Genomic DNA, 22,109 nt, shown 5'->3' on the forward strand with positions numbered 1-22,109 from the left:
GGGAGGCTGTCATCCATCATGATGCACCACATCACCTTGCTCAGGCTGAGCAATAATGTTGGGTGTGGTTAATTTAGGAGTCTGGGGGCGCAGCCATTCTTAAGATATTAGTCAGACCATTCACCTGGCCACACAAAGACTGCGCCCACCTGCTGGGCTATTGGCTTTAAGCTGCAACTGGAGCCTGCAGAGGCTTCTCCTCTTGTTGCAATGTTACATTACAGAACCCATACCGCACATAGCGAGTGCAGTACAATTTACTCAGGAGATGTTCACCCTCATATCAACCATCACTATCCTAACCTTCCATCATCTTGGTGAAGGTGTCTGCTCTGTGCTCTTGCAATGACGGCCTTCATCTTTTTGAACTGTGTATATGTTAGCTCACAAGCCTTGTTCACTGAATGTAAACTTTCTTCTCATCATTGAAAAGGACACAGCTGGGTTGACAGTCATATTCCACATTAAACAGGGGCTTCCTTCCTGTCCTGCTGGCAATTTTTCTGGAGTTATTCTAGATACTGTTACTGGTGTAGGGATTTTTGGACATGTACTGAAATGCTTTATCGAAAAGGCCAATTGCAACATTACAGCTGCTTTCTGTGCCTATAGGTGTTTATTGTTGTAAGTATTCTCAATAACATAATAAGTTGGCAGTTTTAGAGATAAACCAAAGTATCCTCAGATCTATGCTGAGGATCACCTTTTGGCAGTGATGAGCAAGCATTAGGCTTTTTCTTCAGGGGCTGTAGGTCTACAAGGTAACAACAATTCAAATAGTCAGTTACAAGTGTAAAAGTTCAAACTAAAGATAAAAACTGCAGATCATTAATGAACTGGGCACCACAAACCTTACTAAAGTGAGAAGTGTAGAGCAAAAGATAAAAAAATGAGTTAAAGTGCTTCTATTACAAGACAATGTTGCCAACCATTAACAAGTGAGTCAACTGGGCCATTTCAGTTTGCCCGAGGGCGCAGGAGAAGCTGAACGATGAGGAAAGGTGGTAACGGTTCTAGGGTCGCTCAGGGATTTTACTCACTCATAGTGAGTAAAAATCAGAGTGATTAGATTAGTTTGCAGAACATGCCTGCGCAGGATTCCACAGCTCCTGATACTCTAGGCAGGAGTCAGCGGTAAAGATGAAAATCTGGAACAGAAATGTTTCATGCTGTTTAGGATACAATTAGGCTTACAATGCTCCATGAAAGGTCGCAAGATCCCAATAGATCCTTCACTGAGACAATTCTCTCACACTACTGAGGAGAAGGAGATAAACAGGGTCCCACAAACATGGATCTCAGTTGAAGGACTTCATGGAGGAAGGCTTCTAGACAATTGTTGTTTTCTTTGAGCAAGAAAAGGCCTTTTCAGTCTGGTACAATCACACCTTTCTTGAATCATGGCAGAGCCTTCAAGTTTTCACTCATTCTCCTAACTTAGTTCATGAAACTCTTCTACAGACTTTTAGTGCATGACATAACCTGGGCAACAGTAAAAGTGCTTCTTAAACAAACTGTATTGAATTTTCTAGATCGCGTTCCGCAGAGTTGGTCCTACTAAATCAAGCTAATGGGCAATGAACACACAGACTTTGCAGAAATTTCAAGACCTCATCCATTCTGTGGGCAGGCCTGAAAGCACACAGCTCTTGAATACAAGGGGGGGGGGGTGCAGGCTTCTGGGCCCCCTCCAATGACTACAAAGGACTTCAAAACTCTCCAGAAGCACAAAGTTGCCAAGCAGGCACCTAGCACCAAACAGCAGGCAGGCATGATGCAGCAGACACAGGCGGGCCCCCAATTTGAAGTTTATTGGGAATAAGTAGGGGAAAGCTCAAACCACTTTGTGGCATTGGTAAGTCTAATGTGTACCAATCAGAGTTACATGAAACCGACCTTTTCCTACAGTACAACAATGTGACGGAGTTGTTTTCAAGGAGTCATGCATTGTTCACCTCTACCTCTAACCTAGGACATGGTAGTACTAAGTCGCAACAGAGGTAAAGGCCTTTTTGCCGTGTTGGTTATTACAAATTTGTCCTGGCTGCTCCGAGGACAATGTACTCACAATTTTTGCTGACTAAGAAGCAGTGGCTTATCTTTTGTTGACCTTGTGAGTAATATCACTGAAGCCATCACCGGCTTTGTATATGTCTTCATTGAAGGCAAACCTAGAAAATTTATGTTTATTCAAGCTGAATGGAAATCATTGATATTTTTATCCTGTTTAAAAATGTAAGTGAGGGGCATGTCCAAGATGGCGGCAGTGTAGGATGCCTGTCTCGGAGCTCCGCCGTTTTGTTAGGCCCAGCAGCATCATTGCAGTGGAAATGGGCCCCCTGAACCAGTAGCAGCGGCCATCCACCCTTGGGAGACTGGCGGGACCAGGTTGAGGTGCCCGGTGGTGACGAGAGTTCACGCGGACCTGGTCGGCTGGTGCACTGCCGCCTGGCGGCATGCCGTGGCCTCTGGCTCTGGGATCCCTGCTCCTGTTGTCCTGGCGCTCGGACACTGGTTGAGCGGCGGACGGCTGGCCGCCTCTCAGGACCAACATTGAACCGGCATTGGGGCGGTAAGTGACTCTGCGTGGGGCCGGCTGGGCAGAACGGCCCTATCGGTACTTGCTTGCTGCTCTCCCGGAGGGGCTTGAACGAGGGCCGACGTCTGCGGCCAACTGTGGTCTGCTTCTAGCGGTCCGGCCCGTCCTACCTCAGGGAGCTGCAGTGCCTCTCTGGGGGTGTGGCTGCGGGCCCAGGGGCATGGGAACATTGAGGGTGTGGTGGGTTCAGGCCTGGAGGTCCGCACCGGTTGATTCCTGGATCAAAAGGCCAGACTCGGAGGTGAGGGCTCTGGATTGCGACCTTCTGCAGCCCACTGGTGGTGGACCGGCCCGCCCCAATAGACTCTGCTTTTTAACTGGGTCTTGATCCTGGGCACTCTCCCGCCTCCTCGTTGCTGGATGCAGGCCTAGAGACTGTGACCAGCCAGCCGGGGACCTGCTGCCACGCCGCTCCGTGCACATCTATCTGGTGGTCACTCAGAGGATACGCACATAGGCCTGGTGTGCCACTTGATGTGCGGCTGGCGAATCAAGCCTTAGCTGTAATGTCTATCCACCGGCAATCAAAAAAAGACCCTACAGTAAAAGATGTATTTGTCCAATAAAACACGAAAAGGATGGATATGGCGCAGGAGGCCGAGGAACACCAGAAGCCCACAGATAAAGCTTGAGGCGAGGATGGCGGTAGGGATGAGTCCCCAATCACTAAAGCATTCATGGGGCAGCTGTTTAGCTCCCTTCGCGGCGACTTCGCAGAGCTTAAGCGAGACATTACAGTGGACATCAAAGGGATCAGACAGGATGTCGTCGCCATTGACCAAAGATTGACATCAGCGAAGCAAAACCAAGACACCCGGGGGGAGGAACTGGAGGGTCACCGCCAGGAGCTACTGGAATTACGAGATCAGAACTCAGAGTTGTGCTATCAAGTCGAGGGTTTGGAAAATAGGTCCTGATGCTCCAACATACAGATCAAGGGCGTGCCTGCCGGGCTATCTCGAGTGACCTGGAGGAAATCGCGATCCGTCTCTTCAAACATGCGACACCCTCCCTACGAGAGCAGGAGATCATCTTGGACCACACACACCGGGCCGGGAGTTGCTTTGTACTTCAACACGATTAAACAACATGCATTACCCCTGTTCTCCAACTTGGAGCTAGCACCACATTGCTTGGTTAAACTAAAAGACAGCTTTTGATATGATCAACTTGTTTGGCTATTAGATAACCCCTATTGGGCCAACATGTTGAAATGTGACTGTTTGTTTTTACAATTGTGTTTTTATCTTTAGATTGGCTAAAGTACCCACGGACACCATACGCCGCTGGTGCCACCAGACTGGTAATATCTAGGTCATTGCACCACATTACCAGCTAATCAGTGTAGATTAAAAATTATATTATTTTCTTGGTCCTGAAGAATTGCCGCCTGATCCTCTTTTTGGGAATTATTAGGCAAGAAACATGTTGATCACATAAAGCTCAGAGCAACTGCCTATAACATCACTGTAGACAGTCGCCACCATTCTCTTTTAATCAGGGTGGGAGACAGGATTATTAAATTAGTGGCCCTGATCCTCCCTTTCCCTGTTTTAACTGACTTGGTCCTTTTTTAGTAACCACCACACAACACTACACTTCTACACTTTAGGGCCCCTCACACACACTCACCATACGGCAAGGATAAAAAGATCTCCGCCAAAGAGCCCCCACTGAGGGTGCCCGTCGGGTATTGCACCGCTGACCCGATGAAGAGCATGCCCAATGATGAAGCATGACACCCAGCGGGCTGGGTGTGTGAGGGCACCATATCCGAAAGGAGGAATTCCCCTTCCCCCTTCTGGATAAGCCACTCTGATGCACTTTAACTTACAGTCACTTGTAGCCTCTTTAGGAAATGCATACTCCTTTTTTTGTTATTTGTATCAGGGCTTGTATGCTGGACCTGTAAAAAGCTCCCCCTTTGTCTCCACTTGTTGTTAACACACTCAGAGGAGACGCACATAGGCCTGGTGTGCCACTTGATGTGCGGCTGGCGAATCAAGCCTTAGCCGTAATGTCTATCCACCGGCAATCAAACAAAGACCCTACAGTAAAAGATGTGTTTGTCCAATAAAACACGAAAAGGATGGATATGCCGCAGGGGGCCGAGGAACACCAGATGCCCACAGATAAAGCTTGAGGCGAGGATGGCGATAGTGATGAGTCCCCAATCACTAAAGCATTCATGTGGCAGCTGTTTAGCTCCCTTCACGACGACTTCGCAGAGCTCAAGCGAGACATTACAGTGGACATCAAAGGGATCAGACAGGATGTCGTCGCCATTGACCAAAGATTGACATCAGTGAAGCAAAACCAAGACGCCCGGGAGAAGAAACTGGAGGGTCACCGCCGGGAGCTACTGGAATTACAAGATCAGAACTCAGAGTTGTGCTATCAAGTCGAGGGTTTGGAAAATAGGTCCTGATGCTCCAACATACAGATCAAGGGCATGCCGGCCCGGGCTATCTCGAGTGACCTGGAGGAAATCGCAATCCGTCTCTTCAAACATGTGACACCCTCCCTACGAGAGCAGGAGATCATCTTGGACCACACACACCTGGCTGGGAGACCGGCCAGCTCGCCTGGCCAACCCCAGGACAAACTCACCTACCTACACTATTATAAGCAGAAAGAAGCCATAATGACCGCAGCGAGAGAGCTGAAAACCATCGAATTTGAAGGCTTTAAAGTTTGGCTCTATCAGCTGATAGCCGTGAGAAGCGCCCGCGCCTATTCAACCACCTGCAGCAGGAAGGGAACCATGTGACTTCAACTGATGGTCATTAAGCGTCTCAGGGTGCCTAGTCTCCGCGGGCCTCCTGGTCTTCTTGTCAAATTCCTGGATGGCTGCTTCAGGGTCAGTCTAGATCTACGCCTAAACACCCTGGCAGAATGGTTCTCTCCGGTGGAGCTTCATCGGGATGCTCAGCTCAACTCCAACACCTGCCTGTGATATGGACCCCAAACTAGATGCTTCGATAACACCCTGGTGGGAAATGTTGTTTGATTCATTGATTCTATTGTATTATTCTTTGCCCTTTAATTTCCACTCCTTTCTCTTTCTCTTCACTTATATTGCACAGCCCAATTATTCAACCCGGGGAGTGGGTGGAACAACGTGGCACCTGGATGAGTAGATAATGTTGTCCATGGTATCTCCACTTAGCCTCAACGTCAGAGGTCTTAACTCCCCAACAAAGTGGCTAGCAGCTCTCTCATTCCTCAAGGATGCAAAGTGCGATATTTGCATGCTGCAAGAGACCCATTTGCTTCAAAAGACTGGCGACGGTTACATTCTTGCTCGTTTGACCGACAGTATTTTTCGTCTGGGCTCACCAAGAGAGCTGGGGTAGCCATCTAGTTTGCCACACACCTTGCAGGGAAGGTGGAGGAGGTTTTTATGGATCTCCCAGGCAAACTGCTAGCGCTGCATGTACAAATACAGGGCACCCGGCACACGTTTGCCACTGTTTACGTCCTGAGGTTCTGTAATTCTCGATTCTGACTCCATTTTGTTCTGTGCCACCATTTTGTGTTGCCCTCACGTAGGCCTGTGAAGGTAGCCTGGCGAATAAAGTGGCCTGGCCTTCTTAGTTCATGTATACATTAACTAGGTTTCTTTTTTGACTCTGAAATGAACTGTAAGAAACTGACCCCTGCACCTGAAACTGACCCCGCAAAGCCAATTTCCCTGATCGATCTTTGTCTGAGATTGCCAATCAATGTTCAGGACATCGTTAACTTTTAGTTTCCTTGCACATGCCTTATCTTGTTCAGCCTCTGTTACCATTTCTTTTTTATGTTTCTTCATTACATGGGTTATGCTTTCAATTATAGGTTTGTCCGGCATGTGGAGATTGAATTTGGGACACTCCTAATAATCAACTTTTGGGTAGAGATACTGTAAATTGAGTTTTTGTTATGTGACACTTTGTTTGAAAATGTACCTTATTGGCTAGAATTTTGTGCAGTTGGTGTACATTTATAATGTGAATATTGGGTATAAAAGGAGACGTCTCGCCTTAGTAAAATGAGCAGTCTCCAGAGAATTTACACCGTGATGTATTTCTAGGATCACTGTTACTAGCTGCAGCTAATAAACTTGGTCTCTGATGCCATCCAGAAGTATTCCGTGTCTCTGTATACCAAGACAGGTGAACTTGAAGATCTTAGGCGTGCCCCTGACGCCGCTGGGTTAAACCCCAGTTCTTCAACTGGCGCCCAACGTGGGGCGACTTCAGCGGTACTGGTCCAAGCCCGAAGATTGTGAGGAGCCCCGTGAGGAAATTCTGGAGGACGGCCGCCACTTCATCGACCCCTGCATGTCGATGTGGACCGAAGGTTTTTTTCTGCAAGGCTTCCCCTTTCCGACGGCTGCGAAGGACTGCTGCCCTGACTGTCGCCCTGTCTTGGACCCTCTTGTGATGATTTGTAAGGCGAGACGTTAGACGGTCTTCTGGTGGCGTGACAGACATTTTGGTTAAGTATAAGTGGGTCGCTCCCACGACTTTGTTTTGTTTCTTGGTTTTGATTCGGCCATTGCAATAGTCGAAGCCGGGGGGGTTTGTATATTTGCGAGTGTATCATTTTTGATAACCCCTTGAAGTTTGAAGCAAGACTAGTGAGCTAAAAGATGCCTGGTTTTAGCAAATTTAGGAAATGGTTTTGTTGTAGTTGTAATAGGGATTCCCGATTGGAGGACTCGTGTCCGATACCTCCGGTTGGAACTCCAACTTGTCAGCTCTATTCAAAGCATGGTGTAGGTCCCATTACCTTTAATGAAGTATGGGTTCGTTATACAAGGAAAGATGGTGTTTTACGATGGCCCCAACATGGTAGTTTTGAATCAGATGTTTTAGATAACCAAGAAGTTGCACTATTTAAGAAGAAAGCCCGGCCGGCGATGGTTGACTCTTTCCGCCTTTGGCGTAAGGAAGCCAAACAGCGAGAAATTAAGCAAGCTAAGAGAGATAGGAAGGAAAGGAATATATCGGTAATGCAAGCTGCTAGGCAGTTTAAGGAAGATGAAGAAGATCGTGCGATTGAAGTATCAGATAGACAACATTGCATGGCCATTGACAAATGTTATCCGGCTTTGCCACCTCCCCTTTCAAATGCGACTGTAGACCCTGAAAAGGATCCTTTGATGTCACATTTACTGAGATTACCACCCCCTTATGTGCAGGGTGCTACTGCACCTCCGTTACCTCCAGTTGTTGCACCCCTTGTTGTCGTTCAACCCCCTGTTGTTGTTCAGCCACCCGTTGCTTCACAGGTAGTTCTTCCTCCCCCGGCGCAGCCCCCTCCAGGGCCGCCAGCCTTGCCACCAGCCTTGCCTCAAACTCCTTTGCCTTACACTCCTTTATCTTTGACTTCTCTTATTTCTATCCCTACGTCTCTGTCTTCTCAAAACACTTTGTCTCCTGTCCTCATGTAAACTTCTTCTCCTTCTGCTCGGCAACGAATGACTGAGACTGTCACTAGTCTTTTGTCTCCTTTCTTTGGGTCACTGAATATGACCCCTGTTTCTGAACGTAAGCGGAGACGTAGCCAGCTCCCTGGTCCCGAAGAGCGGGCAGTGTTAGATCTTCTTGCTCGTAGATAGGTTTCGAATACCTCCAAGTACAGTCCACAAGTGGTTATGGATATCTTCCTACAGTGGGAGGCACCAAAACAAAGGTATGTTTTTGATGTCATGTGTACCTTCCTTCATCAGGAGTGGGAAGATAATGAGTTGGGTTCAATTCCACTGGAATTGCTTAATGTTCAGTCTGAATTTGCTAAAGGGACGATAGTGGGTTCCGATGTTGAGGAAGCGGTAGAGACACTACTCACTTTTAGGTCTAGACTTCCACCTCAGTCATTGTTCGAACCTGACCCTTCTATTAGGAGAAAAGTGAAGCAGTATCCTATGAGAGAGGTTCCCCCTGTATGGAGAGAGGCAGTTGTGGCTGATGCCGCTCATGGTATTGCGGCTGCACCGGCTCATTTTCAGCGAGTGTGGGTGCATGTCCCTTGGAAGAGAGCTGAGGTCCTGGCTCTTAAGCAGACTTTGCCTGACCCCCGTAAAAATCCTGCTGGTTATTATAAGGAGTTGTCTCAGATAGTTGATGCGTGTGTTATGAATTTAGCTGACATACATATGTTGATGGGTCATGTAGTTCCTCAACCCTTGTGGGCGAAGATCCGTCATGAGGATCACGCGCCAGAGTTAGGAGATACGTGGGTTAATATTACTGCTGCAGATGGTCGGCAGGTAGGAGGTGCCAAACCTGAACCCTTAGTTGCAGAACTACCTGGTAGGATTATTAATTTAATGAAAACTATGATGCCTCCTCTGCGGGTGAATTGGGACAAGTTAGCAGCATGCAAACAAAAGAAAGACGAGAGTGTGTCTGATTTCTTCACTAGGTTTGAGGAAACATTCATTGATCATAGTGGTCAGGATATGAGTACAGAAGGTGGTCAGAGGTTGTTTGTAGATAAGTTTGTTTTTAATTTACTTCCTGAACTTTCTAATAAGTTAAAGGACTCTGAGAGTTCATGGGCTGTTTCTTCTTCGGCTCAGATATTGGCTACTGCACAATACTATGAGAATAGAGATAAAGATGAGAAGGATAAAGTAAAGAAGAAGACTAGAGAATTAAAAACGAAAGTTCTTCTGCAGCAGGCTTATCCGCCTCGCCCTAATCAGCATCAGTTTCAGCAACCTTCCCAGTTTCAGCAACCCCCACAGTTTCAGAAACTGTTGCAGAAGCCTGAGTCTTTTGCTTCGTGACTCCCGCTGGGCCCTAATCAGTGTGCTTATTGTAAAGAAGAAGGTCACTTCAAGAATAGTTGCCCGATCTTGCTACAGCGTGCGAATGGTATGTCTGGTCTGAGAAGTCGTGGTGGTTTCCAACAAGTACCTAGGGGTAGGGGACGTGGTACGTTTCCCCAGAATGAACGTTCCTTTTCCTCTCAGAATTCTATGAATTATTTTGACCAACAGAATGTTCCGACCGTCCAGTCCGCTCAGTACTACACTGATGATTATTATGTTGGAAGTGAGAGTGCTGGTTTTAATGATAGTTAGGACAGCCATGGACAAAGGGAGGGAGTAGTGTCAGTTCCAGTAGACCAGAGTGGACCTTATGTTGAAGTGCTTACATCAGGTGTGGCAGAACCTTTTCTTTTGGATACTGGTGCAGCAAAGAGTTCTATCATGCACTCTAAACTCCCCGGCGCACCTTTGTCTGGCTTGACTAATGTTTCAGTAGGATTTTCTGGCCCACCAGTTCGTAATCCGGTTTCTTGTCCTTTGCCCCTTTCTATTGGTCCCTGTGAATTGGAGGCTCCCCTTATTCTAACGACGGGCTGTGGCAAGAATCTGTTGGGTTTGGACTTGTTGAAAAGATTGCATGCGACATTACATTGTTCTCCTTCGGGAGTACATCTTACGGTGGGTAAGAAAGTGATTTCCCCGATGTATCTGTCTAAGGATCGCCTTCCACTGGAACTGCGTTCTCTCCCTGATCCACTTTGGGCTACAGGTCTCAATGATGTTGGTCTCTTGCAGATTCCACCCTCCGTTGTTACCCTTAAGTTGAATGCTAAATTACCTCGCATTCCCCAGTACAAAATTTCCAGTGATGGCGAAAGAGCTCTTTTAGCGATTATCTATGATTTGGTTGAGAAAGGTGTGGTTGAAGAAACGAGAGGTAATGTGTGTAACAGTCCTGTTTTGCCTGTCCTTAAGCGTACTGACTCTTCTAAGCCACCTGTGTATCGGTTTGTGATCGACCTTCGAGAGGTCAATAAGATCGTTGTGCCACAGTTTCCTGTTGTCCCGGACATTACTGCTTTATTGACTATAATCCCTGCCTCAGCTGCTTGGTTTTCTGTTATTGATCTGAAGAACGCTTTCTTCAGTATTCCGATTGCTGAGGAAAGTAGGGATATTTTTGGCTTCTCTTTAGGAGGCCGCAGTTTCCGGTTTAAGCGCGCTCCTCAAGGTTATTGTGAGAGTCCCTTCATTTACAGTCAGGCTTTGAAAACTCAGCTTGATACTCTTGCATTGCCTTCTGGTGTTACTCTTATCCAGTATGTTGATGATCTGTTGGTTGCTGCTGATGATGAAGAGATTTGTAAAGACGTTACTCTTTCTTTGTTGCGACACCTGTCTGACCTTCATCATAAAGTGTCACTTTCGAAGTTGCAGTATTGCCGCCAAGAAGTGACCTACTTAGGTCATCTCTTGTCGAAGGAGGGAAGGCGATTGACCCCAGAGCGTATTCAAGCGATTGCCCAAATGACTGTGCCATGCACACAGAGAGAGGTGCGTGCCTTCTTAGGTATCACCTCGTATTGTAGACAGTGGATTCCGAATTTTTCTTTGCTAGTGAAACCTTTGTTGGCACTTACTCTTAAGGACACACCACACCCTCTTCCTTGGTCTGACGAATGTCAGAAGAGTTTTTCCGACTTGCGTGATGCATTGTGTTCTGCTCCGGTGTTGGGTACCCCCGACTACAGTAAACCTTTTACACTTTATGTACACGAGAGAGAAGGTTGTGCGTTGTCAGTGTTGACGCAACAATTTGGAGACAAGCAGCGCCCATGTGCGTATTTTTCAGCTACTTTAGATCCGGTAGCTAGGGCGTTGCTTAGTTGTCTAAGAGCTACAGCGGCAGCGGCTGTTTCTATCCGACAGTCTGCTGGTTTGGTATTGGATAATACATTGATTGTGATGGTCCCACATGCAGTGGATACCCTATTGAATAGAACGAAGACTCAACATCTTACCAGTGCGCGTTTGTCAGGTTATGAGTTGATGCTTTTGGCTAGCCAGGTGCACATCAAGCGGTGCAACACATTGAATCCAGCTACATTGTTGCCGATTTTTGTAGAGACAGATGCTCAGGAACAGCATGACTGTTTTCTCCGGACAGAGGAGGAAACAAAGGGTAGAGTTGATCTGAAAGATACTCCTCTTTCGAATCCTGATGGTACCCTATGGGTAGATGGTTCGTGCTTTAAGCTTCCGAATGAAGAGACGACTGCAGCATATGCTGTCACAACTTTGCACACGATTGTTGAAACAGCATGTATTGCACAGAATTCAGCGCAAGCAACGGAGTTGATAGCATTGACTAGAGCGTGTGTGTTGTCAAAAGGAAAGAGAGTGAATGTTTATACTGATAGCCAATACGCATTTGGCGTGGCTCACAGTTTTGGTCGCTTGTGGAAAGAGAGAGGATTTCTTACTTCCCATGGTACAAAAATTCAGCATGGACAATTAGTGAGTGAACTTCTTGAATCACTTACTTTGCCGACCCAAATTGCGATAGTGAAGTGTAGTGCGCATAAGAAGGTTACAGATGATGGGGGTCAAGGGAATGCGTTTGCAGATGAAGTAGCGAGAGAAACGGCGAAAGATGTGACGAGTCGGATGTATGTTGCAGGTCCTGCTAGATGGGTTGTGGAAGGAGGAATGTGTGAAGATACAACAGAAAGTGTGAAGATGATTCAGGCAGAAGCTACTGAGAAAGAATTGAGTATGTGGAGAGAGAGTACGGGAATGTTGGATTCAACAGGCTGTTGGGTTGAGTTGTCAGAGCACCAGCGATAGTTGTTGCCGGATGCATATGTGCTTCCGGGGGTTACTATGGCTCATGGGTTGGCTCACATTAGTTCAAAAGGGATATGTAAGTTGTTGGCTCCGGTATGGCAGAATGGTGGAATTCCTAAGTGTGCTGAGAATTTGGTTAAACACTGCATGATTTGCTTGATGCATAATCCTTGAAAGGGAACCCCAACTCCAGCGGGTCATTTTGCCCCTCCAACGTATCCGTTCGAGGTGCTGCAGATAGACTATATTCATATGGAAAGATGCAATAACTTGAAGTATGTCCTTGTTGTTGTTTGTGCCTTTTCCAGATGGATAGAGGCCTACCCCCTAAAGGATAATACTGCCTTGTCTACAGCCAAGGTTTTGCTCAAAGAATTCTTTCCCAGATATGGCTTGCCGAGGATGGTATGGAGTGACAATGGAAGTGAATTCGTGGGTCAGATTATGAAGAAAGTATGTGCGGGTCTGGGTATTAAACAGAAATTCCACGCTGGGAATCACCCCCAGTCAGCAGGCCTGGTCGAGTGCTATAATGGCACTCTGAAGCTGAATTTGGCCAAGGTGCAAGCGAGCTCTGGTCTTACATGGCCCAATGCCTTACCATTGGCACGTTTGTCCACGAGAACGACAGTACATTCTCGCGTGGGACTTAGCCCATACAAGATTGTTTTTGGACGCCCGGCGAATGTCTGGGGTGTGCCGAGGCCTAAGAAGTACAGTGATATCGAGTACCCTATGTTGGTTGACTACTTACATGATTTGACTGCTAAATTGCGTGTTCTTCACCAACAGGTCCATGACACTTTGCCTTCAGTTTCTGTAGACGCAGGCCACACGATTCAACCTGGCGACTGGGTTCTAACCAAGAATTTCCAGAGGTCAAAGAACTTGGAACCAAGATGGACCGGTCCATACCAAGTCCTGTTATCAACTCGGACTGCTATTAAGGTGTTCGGCAAGAAAAACTGGGTACATCGTACCCATTGTAAGAAGATACCTTTGCCCTTACCGTACGATAAGTGGGTCCGGGAAGGTGTTGCCGATTCCGAGAGTGAAAGGGTTCCGAGATTTGTACCTTTTAGAGATGCACATCTGGAATGGACTCAGTCAGAACGTGCGGATGATAAAGTCTTGCAAGAGGCTGTGCCGCCGTGTTTGAGACTTGATACTACGTACCCAGAGACACTCTTTCAGGATCAAACTGTGCCTGGTAAAGAACGCTACAACTTAAGGTCTAAAAAGGACAAATAAAATTTGAATTTTTTTGTGAATTACACTCTTTCAGACAAGAGACTATTTTTCTTTTTCTTTTTCGAACCACCATCCGGGTTCAGCTGCAGGGTCACGGTATAAGAACTTAAGGGGTGGCCCGCATATTGACGAAAGGTCTGCGGTTCTAGGGACGTCTAGGACGCCTGGACGCACACTTGAGTGAAGAAGGAAAATTGCCGCGAGCAGCACGTTAGAGGATGGAGTCTGTTGTAACTGAAAGAGATGTTGAGAGAATAGATCTTAAGACAAGATTTTGTTCCTTGTGCTTTTTGATGTTTTTAAGTATCACATTAGCTTGTGTGGGTTGGACTGTCTATGCTACACAACAGACATCTGCACCCACCTCCCAACCTATGCTTTCTTTCACTACTGTTTCTTTGCACCAGTTTTATACGTTGCTTGAACATGAACAGACAAGGAGATCAGAATTTGTCAACAGCTTGTTTATACAGTTGTTGCATCAGCATCAGTTAGTAGTAAATACCACTAATTGTTGGGTTTGTGGTCCTATGCCTCATACGACAGATAAAGGTATGCCATATTTGGTTTTGCCTTTTTCTTTTAATGGGTCTGTGTGGGCTTTTCAGACCATGTTTATCTATGCAAATGAGGTACGCCCCTTACGTTCCCTTAAAGATAACTCGAGCAATAGTGACTTAATAGTGACTTAATAAGGGGAATAGTAGCTATGATCCGAGATATTGATGCATATAATGCTATCCCTAAGGATGAGGTGCAGGCTGAAGTTAGTTGGAACGTGACTGGATATAGTACCAGTTTGACAGAGAAGGAGAGACGAAAAAGGTCTCCCCCTATTTGGATTGTACCCCACCGAGGCCACTTTTGTTTTCAAGGTAATAGTCGGAATCCGAAAGCTCAGCTAGGTAAGAGTGTGTGTGCTCAAACCTATGTCTATTCATCTCGGACTTCTCCACCGTTTGTGCCAGCTAAAGGCACATATTTTGTTTGTCATGACAGAGCCTACACATGGTTGCCACCTGATTTTTCAGGAACGTGTTATGTGGCATTTCTACTTCCCCCTACATACACTACTGCTTCAGACTATCATAGAACGAGATATGGTAGAGGCGTCTTCAATAAGGAAGATACCGCAGCACACGAAGTAAGAGATTTCTTCAAGGGCTTCTTGCCCTTTTGTGGTCCTATGATCAATAGTAGGCATATTCGACAGCTTGTCCGCATTGTTGAAGCTACTATTAATGAGACAGCTGGTGCTCTTAGTAATTTTACAGCTGAGTATCAATTGGAATTCCTTATAACTTTTCACAACCGAATGGTATTTTGACATCATACTTGCAGATCGAGGGGGAGTATGTATATTGATTGGATCCAGTTGCTGTGTTTACATACCAGATAATGCCCCTACAGTGTACCAAGCCATCTCTAGGTTGTATAAAATCTCTGAGTTTATCCATGTAGACGAAGGAGACTGGTCATTGACGGGATGGTTTTGGGGACTGCTGTCCAAATCGGGATGGAAGATTTTGACATTCCTTGGTATGGTTTTAACCATCCTTTTCTCTTGTTGTCTTTGCATCCAGTGTGGTCCTGCCATTTGTAGTCTTTCTGCTACTATCTGTGTTCGGAGACCTGTCCCGAGAGAAGTAGAGAATAATAAGATGATGCTACAGCAACACCTTGCTGACCTAATGAATATCGACATAGACCTAGATTCAGATTAACATGAGTCTTAGGTTATTGCCTACGTAATGGCAAAAGGAGGGTCTGAGGTTCTGACTCCATTTTGTTCTGTGCCACCATTTTGTGTTGCCCTCACGTAGGCCTGTGAAGGTAGCCTGGCGAATAAAGTGGCCTGGCCTTCTTAGTTCATGTATACATTAACTAGGTTTCTTTTTTGACTCTGAAATGAACTGTAAGAAACTGACCCCTGCACCTAAAACTGACCCCGCAAAGCCAATTTCCCTGATCGATCTTTGTCTGAGATTGCCAATTAATGTTCAGGACATCGTTAACTTTTAGTTTCCTTGCACATGCCTTATCTTGTTCAGCATCTGTTACCATTTCTTTTTTTATGTTTCTTCATTACATGGGTTATGCTTTCAATTATAGGTTTGTCCGGCTTGTGGAGATTGAATTTGGGACACTCCTAATAATTAACTTTTGGGTTGGGATACTGTAAATTGAGTTTTTGTTATGTGACACTTTGTTTGAAAATGTACCTTATTGGCTAGAATTTTGTGCAGTGGGTGTACATTTATAATGTGAATATTGGGTATAAAAGGAGACGTCTCGCCTTAGTAAAATGAGCAGTCTCCTGAGAATTTACAGCGTGATGTATTTCTAGGATCACTGTTACTAGCTGCAGCTAATAAACTTGGTCTCTGATGCCATCCAGAAGTATTCCGTGTCTCTGTATACCAAGACAGGTGAACTCGAAGATCTTAGGCGTGCCCCTGACGCCGCTGGGTTAAACCCCGGTTCTTCAACTGGCGCCCAACGTGGGGCGACTTCAGCGGTACTGGTCCAAGCCCGAAGATTGTGAGGAGCCCCGTGAGGAAATTCTGGAGGACGGCCGCCACTTCATCGACCCCTGCATGTCGACGTGGACCGAAGGTTTTTTTCTGCGAGGCTTCCCCTTTCCGACGGCTGCGAAGGACTGCTGCCCTGACTGTCGCCCTGTCTTGGACCCTCTTGTGATGATTTGTAAGGCGAGACGTTAGACGGTCTTCTGGTGGCGTGACAGACATTTTGGTTAAGTATAAGTGGGTCGCTCCCACGACTTTTTTTTGTTTCTTGGTTTTGATTTGGCCATTGCAATAGTCGAAGCCGGGGGGGTTTGTATATTTGCGAGTGTATCATTTTTGATAACCCCTTGAAGTTTGAAGCAAGACTAGTGAGCTAAAAGATGCCTGGTTTTAGCAAATTTAGGAAATGGTTTTGTTGTAGTTGTAATAGGGATTCCCGATTGGGGACTCGTGTCCGATACCTCCGGTTGGAACTCCAACTTATCAGCTCTATTCAAAGCATGGTGTAGGTCCCATTACCTTTAATGAAGTATGGGTCCGTTATACAAGGAAAGATGGTGTTTTACGATGGCCCCAACATGGTAGTTTTGAATCAGATGTTTTAGATAACCAAGAAGTTGCGCTATTTAAGAAGAAAGCCCGGCCGGCGATGTTTGACTCTTTCCGCCTTTGGCGTAAGGAAGCCAAACAGCGAGAAATTAAGCAAGCTAAGAGAGATAGGAAGGAAAGGAATATATCGGTAATGCAAGCTGCTAGGCAGTTTAAGGAAGATGAAGAAGATCGTGCGATTGAAGTATCAGATAGACAACATTGCATGGCCATTGACAAATGTTATCCGGCTTTGCCACCTCCCCTTTCAAATGTGACTGTAGACCCTGAAAAGGATCCTTTGATGTCACATTTACTGAGATTACCACCCCCTTATGTGCAGGGTACTACTGCACCTCCGTTACCTCCAGTTGTTGCACCCCTTGTTGTCGTTCAACCCCCTGTTGTTGTTCAGCCACCCGTTGCTTCACAGGTAGTTCTTCCTCCCCCGGCGCAGCCCCCTCCAGGGCCGCCAGCCTTGCCACCAGCCTTGCCTCAAACTCCTTTGCCTTACACTCCTTTATCTTTGACTTCTCTTATTTCTATCCCTATGTCTCTGTCTTCTCAAAACATTTTGTCTCCTGTCCTCATGTAAACTTCTTCTCCTTCTGCTCGGCAACTAATGACTGAGACTGTCACTAGTCTTTTGTCTCCTTTCTTTGGGTCACTGAATATGACCCCTGTTTCTGAACTTAAGCGGAGACGTAGTCAGCTCCCTGGTCCCGAAGAGCGGGCAGTGTTAGATCTTCTTGTTCGTAGATAGGTTTCGAATACCTCCAAGTACAGTCGACAAGTGGTTATGGACATCTTCCTACAGTGGGAGGCACCAAAACAAAGATATGTTTTTGATGTCATGTGTACCTTCCTTCATCAGGAGTAGAAAGATAATGAGTTGGGTTCAATTCCACTGGAATTGCTTAATGTTCAGTCTGAATTTGCTAAAGGGACGATAGTGGGTTCCGATGTTGAGGAAGCGGTAGAGACACTACTCACTTTTAGGTCTAGACTTCCACCTCAGTCATTGTTCGAACCTGACCCTTCTATTAGGAGAAAAGTGAAGCAGTATCCTATGAGAGAGGTTCCCCCTGTATGGAGAGAGGCAGTTGTGGCTGATGCCACTCATCGTATTGCGGCTGCACCGGATCATTTTCAGCGAGTGCGGGTGCATGTCCCTTGGAAGAGAGCTGAGGTCCTGGCTCTTAAGCAGACTTTGCCTGACCCCCGTAAAAATCCTGCTGGTTATTATAAGGAGTTGTCTCAGACAGTTGATGCGTGTGTTATGAATTTAGCTGACATACATATGTTGATGGGTAATGTAGTTCCTCAACCCTTGTGGGCGAAGATCCGTCACGAGGATCACGCGCCAGAGTTAGGAGATACGTGGGTTAATATTACTGCTGCAGATGGTCGGCAGGTAGGAGGTGCCAAACCTGAACCCTTAGTTGCAGAACTACCTGGTAGGATTATTAATTTAATAAAAACTATGATGCCTCCTCTGCGGGTGAATTGGGACAAGTTAGCAGCATGCAAACAAAAGAAAGACGAGAGTGTGTCTGATTTCTTCACTAGGTTTGAGGAAACATTCATTGATCATAGTGGTCAGGATATGAGTACAGAAGGTGGTCAGAGGTTGTTTGTAGATAAGTTTGTTTTTAATTTACTTCCTGAACTTTCTAATAAGTTAAAGGACTCTGAGAGTTCATGGGCTGTTTCTTCTTCGGCTCAGATATTGGCTACTGCACAATACTATGAGAATAGAGATAAAGATGAGAAGGATAAAGTAGAGAAGAAGACTAGAGAATTAAAAACGAAAGTTCTTCTGCAGCAGGCTTATCCGCCTCGCCCTAATCAGCGTCAGTTTCAGCAACCTTAACAGTTTCAGCAACCCCCACAGTTTCAGAAACTGTTGCAGAAGCCTTTTGCTTCGCGACTCCCGCTGTGCCCTAATCAGTGTGCTTATTGTAAAGAAGAAGGTCACTTCAAGAATAGTTGCCCGATCTTGCTACAGAGTGCGAATGGTATGTCTGGTCTGAGGGGTCGTGGTGGTTTCCAACAAGTACCTAGGGGTAGGGGACGTGGTACGTTTCCCCAGAATGAACGTTCCTTTTCCCCTCAGAATTCTATGAATTATTTTGACCAACAGAATGTTCCGACCGTCCAGTCCGCTCAGTACTACACTGATGATTATTATGTTGGAAGTGAGAGTGCTGGTTTTAATGATAGTTAGGACAGTCATGGACAAAGGGAGGGAGTAGTGTCAGTTCCAGTAGACCAGAGTGGACCTTATGTTGAAGTGATTACATCAGGTGTGGCAGAACCTTTTCTTTTGGATACTGGTGCAGCAAAGAGTTCTATCATGCACTCTAAACTCCCCGGCACACCTTTGTCTGGCTTGACTAATGTTTCAGTAGGATTTTCTGGCCCACCAGTTCGTAATCCGGTTTCTTGTCCTTTGCCCCTTTCTATTGGTCCCTGTGAATTGGAGGCTCCCCTTATTCTAACGACGGGCTGTGGCGAGAATCTGTAGGGTTTGGACTTGTTGAAAAGATTGCATGCGACATTACATTGTTCTCCTTCGGGAGTACATCTTACGGTGGGTAAGAAAGTGATTTCCCCAATGTATCTGTCTAAGGATCGCCTTCCACTGGAACTGCGTTCTCTCCCTGATACACTTTGGGCTACAGGTCCCAATGATGTTGGTCTCTTTCAGATTCCACCCTCCGTTGTTTCCCTTAAGTTGAATGCTAAATTACCTCGCATTCCCCAGTACAAAATTTCCAGTGATGGCGAAAGAGCTCTTTTAGCGATTATCTATGATTTGGTTGAGAAAGGTGTGGTTGAAGAAATGAGAGGTAATGTGTGTAACAGTCCTGTTTTGCCTGTCCTTAAGCGTACTGACTCTTCTCAGCCACCTGTGTATCGGTTTGTGATCGACCTTCGAGAGGTCAATAAGATCGTTGTGCCACAGTTTCCTGTTGTCCTGGACATTACTGCTTTATTGACTATAATCCCTGCCTCAGCTTCTTGGTTTTCTGTTATTGATCTGAAGAACGCTTTCTTCAGTATTCCGATTGCTGAGGAAAGTAGGGATATTTTTGGCTTCTCTTTAGGAGGCCGCAGTTTCCGGTTTAAGCGTGCTCCTCAAGGTCATTGTGAGAGTCCCTCCATTTACAGTCAGGCTTTGAAAACTCAGCTTGATACTCTTGCATTCCCTTCTGGTGTTACTCTTATCCAGTATGTTGATGATCTGTTGGTTACTGCTGATGATGAAGAGATTTGTAAAGACGTTACTCTTTCTTTGTTGCGACACCTGTCTGACCTTCATCATAAAGTGTCACTTTCGAAGTTGCAGTATTGCCACCAAGAAGTGACCTACTTAGGTCATCTCTTGTCGAAGGAGGGAAGGCGATTGACCCCAGAGCGTATTCAAGTGATTGCCCAAATGACTGTGCCATGCACACAGAGAGAGGTGCGTGCCTTCTTAGGTATCACCTCGTATTGTAGACAGTGGATTCCGAATTTTTCTTTGCTAGTGAAACCTTTGTTGGCACTTACTCTTAAGGACACACCACACCCTCTTCCTTGGTCTGACGAATGTCAGAAGAGTTTTTCCGAATTGCGTGATGCATTGTGTTCTGCTCCGGTGTTGGGTACCCCCGACTACAGTAAACCTTTTACACTTTATGTACACGAGAGAGAAGGTTGTGCGTTGTCAGTGCTGACGCAACAATTTGGAGACAAGCAGCGCCCATGTGCGTATTTTTCAGCTACTTTAGATCCGGTAGCTAGGGCGTTGCCTAGTTGTCTAAGAGCTACAGCGGCAGCGGCTGTTTCTATCCGACAGTCTGCTGGTTTGGTATTGGATAATACATTGATTGTGATGGTCCCACATGCAGTGGATACCCTATTGAATAGAACGAAGACTCAACATCTTACCAGTGCGCGTTTGTCAGGTTATGAGTTGATGCTTTTGGCTAGCCAGGTGCACATCAAGCGGTGCAACACATTGAATCCAGCTACATTGTTGCCTATTTTTGTAGAGACAGATGCTCAGGAACATATGACTGTTTTCTCCGGACAGAGGAGGAAACGAAGGGTAGAGTTGATCTGAAAGATACTCTTCTTTTGAATCCTGATGGTACCCTATGGGTAGAGGGTTCGTGCTTTAAGCTTCCGAATGGAGAGACGACTGCAGCATATGCTGTCACAACTTTGCACACGATTGTTGAAACAGCACGTATTGCACAGAATTCAGCGCAAGCAGCGGAGTTGATAGCATTGACTAGAGCGTGTGTGTTGTCAAAAGGAAAGAGAGTGAATGTTTATACTGATAGCCAATACGCATTTGGCGTGGCTCACAGTTTTGGTCGCTTGTGAAAAGAGAGAGGATTTCTTACTTCCCATGGTACAAAAATTCAGCATGGACAATTAGTGAGTGAACTTCTTGAATCACTTACTTTGCCACCCAAATTGCGATAGTGAAGTGTAGTGCGCATAAGAAGGTTACGGATGATGTGGGTCAAGGGAATGCGTTTGCAGATGAAGTAGCGAGAGAAACGGCGAAAGATGTGACGAGTCGGATGTATGTTGCAGGTCCTGCCAGATGGGTTGTGGAAGGAGGAATGTGTGAAGATACAACAGAAAGTGTGAAGATGATTCAGGCAGAAGCTACTGAGAAAGAATTGAGTATGTGGAGCGAGAGTACGGGAATGTTGGATTCAACAGGCTGTTGGGTTGAGTTGTCAGAGCACCAGCGTTGGTTGTTGCCGGATGCATATGTGCTTCCGGTGGTTACTATGGCTCATGGGTTGGCTCACATTAGTTCAAAAGGGATATGTAAGTTGTTCGCTCCGGTATGGCAGAATTGTGGAATTCCTAAGTGTGCTGAGAATTTGGTTAAACACTGCATGATTTGCTTGATGCATAATCCTGGAAAGGGAACCCCAACTCCAGCGGGTCATTTTGCCCCTCCAACGTATCCGTTCGAGGTGCTGCAGATAGACTATATTCATATGGAAAGATGCAATAACTTGAAGTGTGTCCTTGTGGTTGTTTGTGCCTTTTCCAGATGGATAGAGGCCTACCCCCTAAAGGATAATACTGCCTTGTCTACAGCCAAGGTTTTGCTCAAAGAATTCTTTCCCAGATATGGCTTGCCGAGGATGGTATGGAGTGACAATGGAAGTGAATTTGTGGGTCAGATTATGAAGAAATTATGTGCGGGTCTGGGTATTAAACAGAAATTCCACGCTGCGAATCACCCCCAGTCAGTAGGCCTGGTCGAGTGCTATAATGGCACTCTGAAGATGAAGTTGGCCAAGGTGCAAGCGAGCTCTGGTCTTACATGGCCCGATGCCTTACCATTGGAATTTTTGTCCACGAGAACAACAGTACATTCTCGCGTGGGACTTAGCCCATACAAGATTGTTTTTGGACGCCCGGCGAATGTCTGGGGTGTGCCGAGGCCTAAGAAGTACAGTGATATCGAGTACCCTATGTTGGTTGACTACTTACATGATTTGACTGCTAA

The sequence above is a fragment of the Triturus cristatus genome, chromosome 4_1 (assembly GCF_964204655.1).
Source record: "Triturus cristatus chromosome 4_1, aTriCri1.1, whole genome shotgun sequence".
Lineage (NCBI taxonomy): Eukaryota > Metazoa > Chordata > Amphibia > Caudata > Salamandridae > Triturus > Triturus cristatus.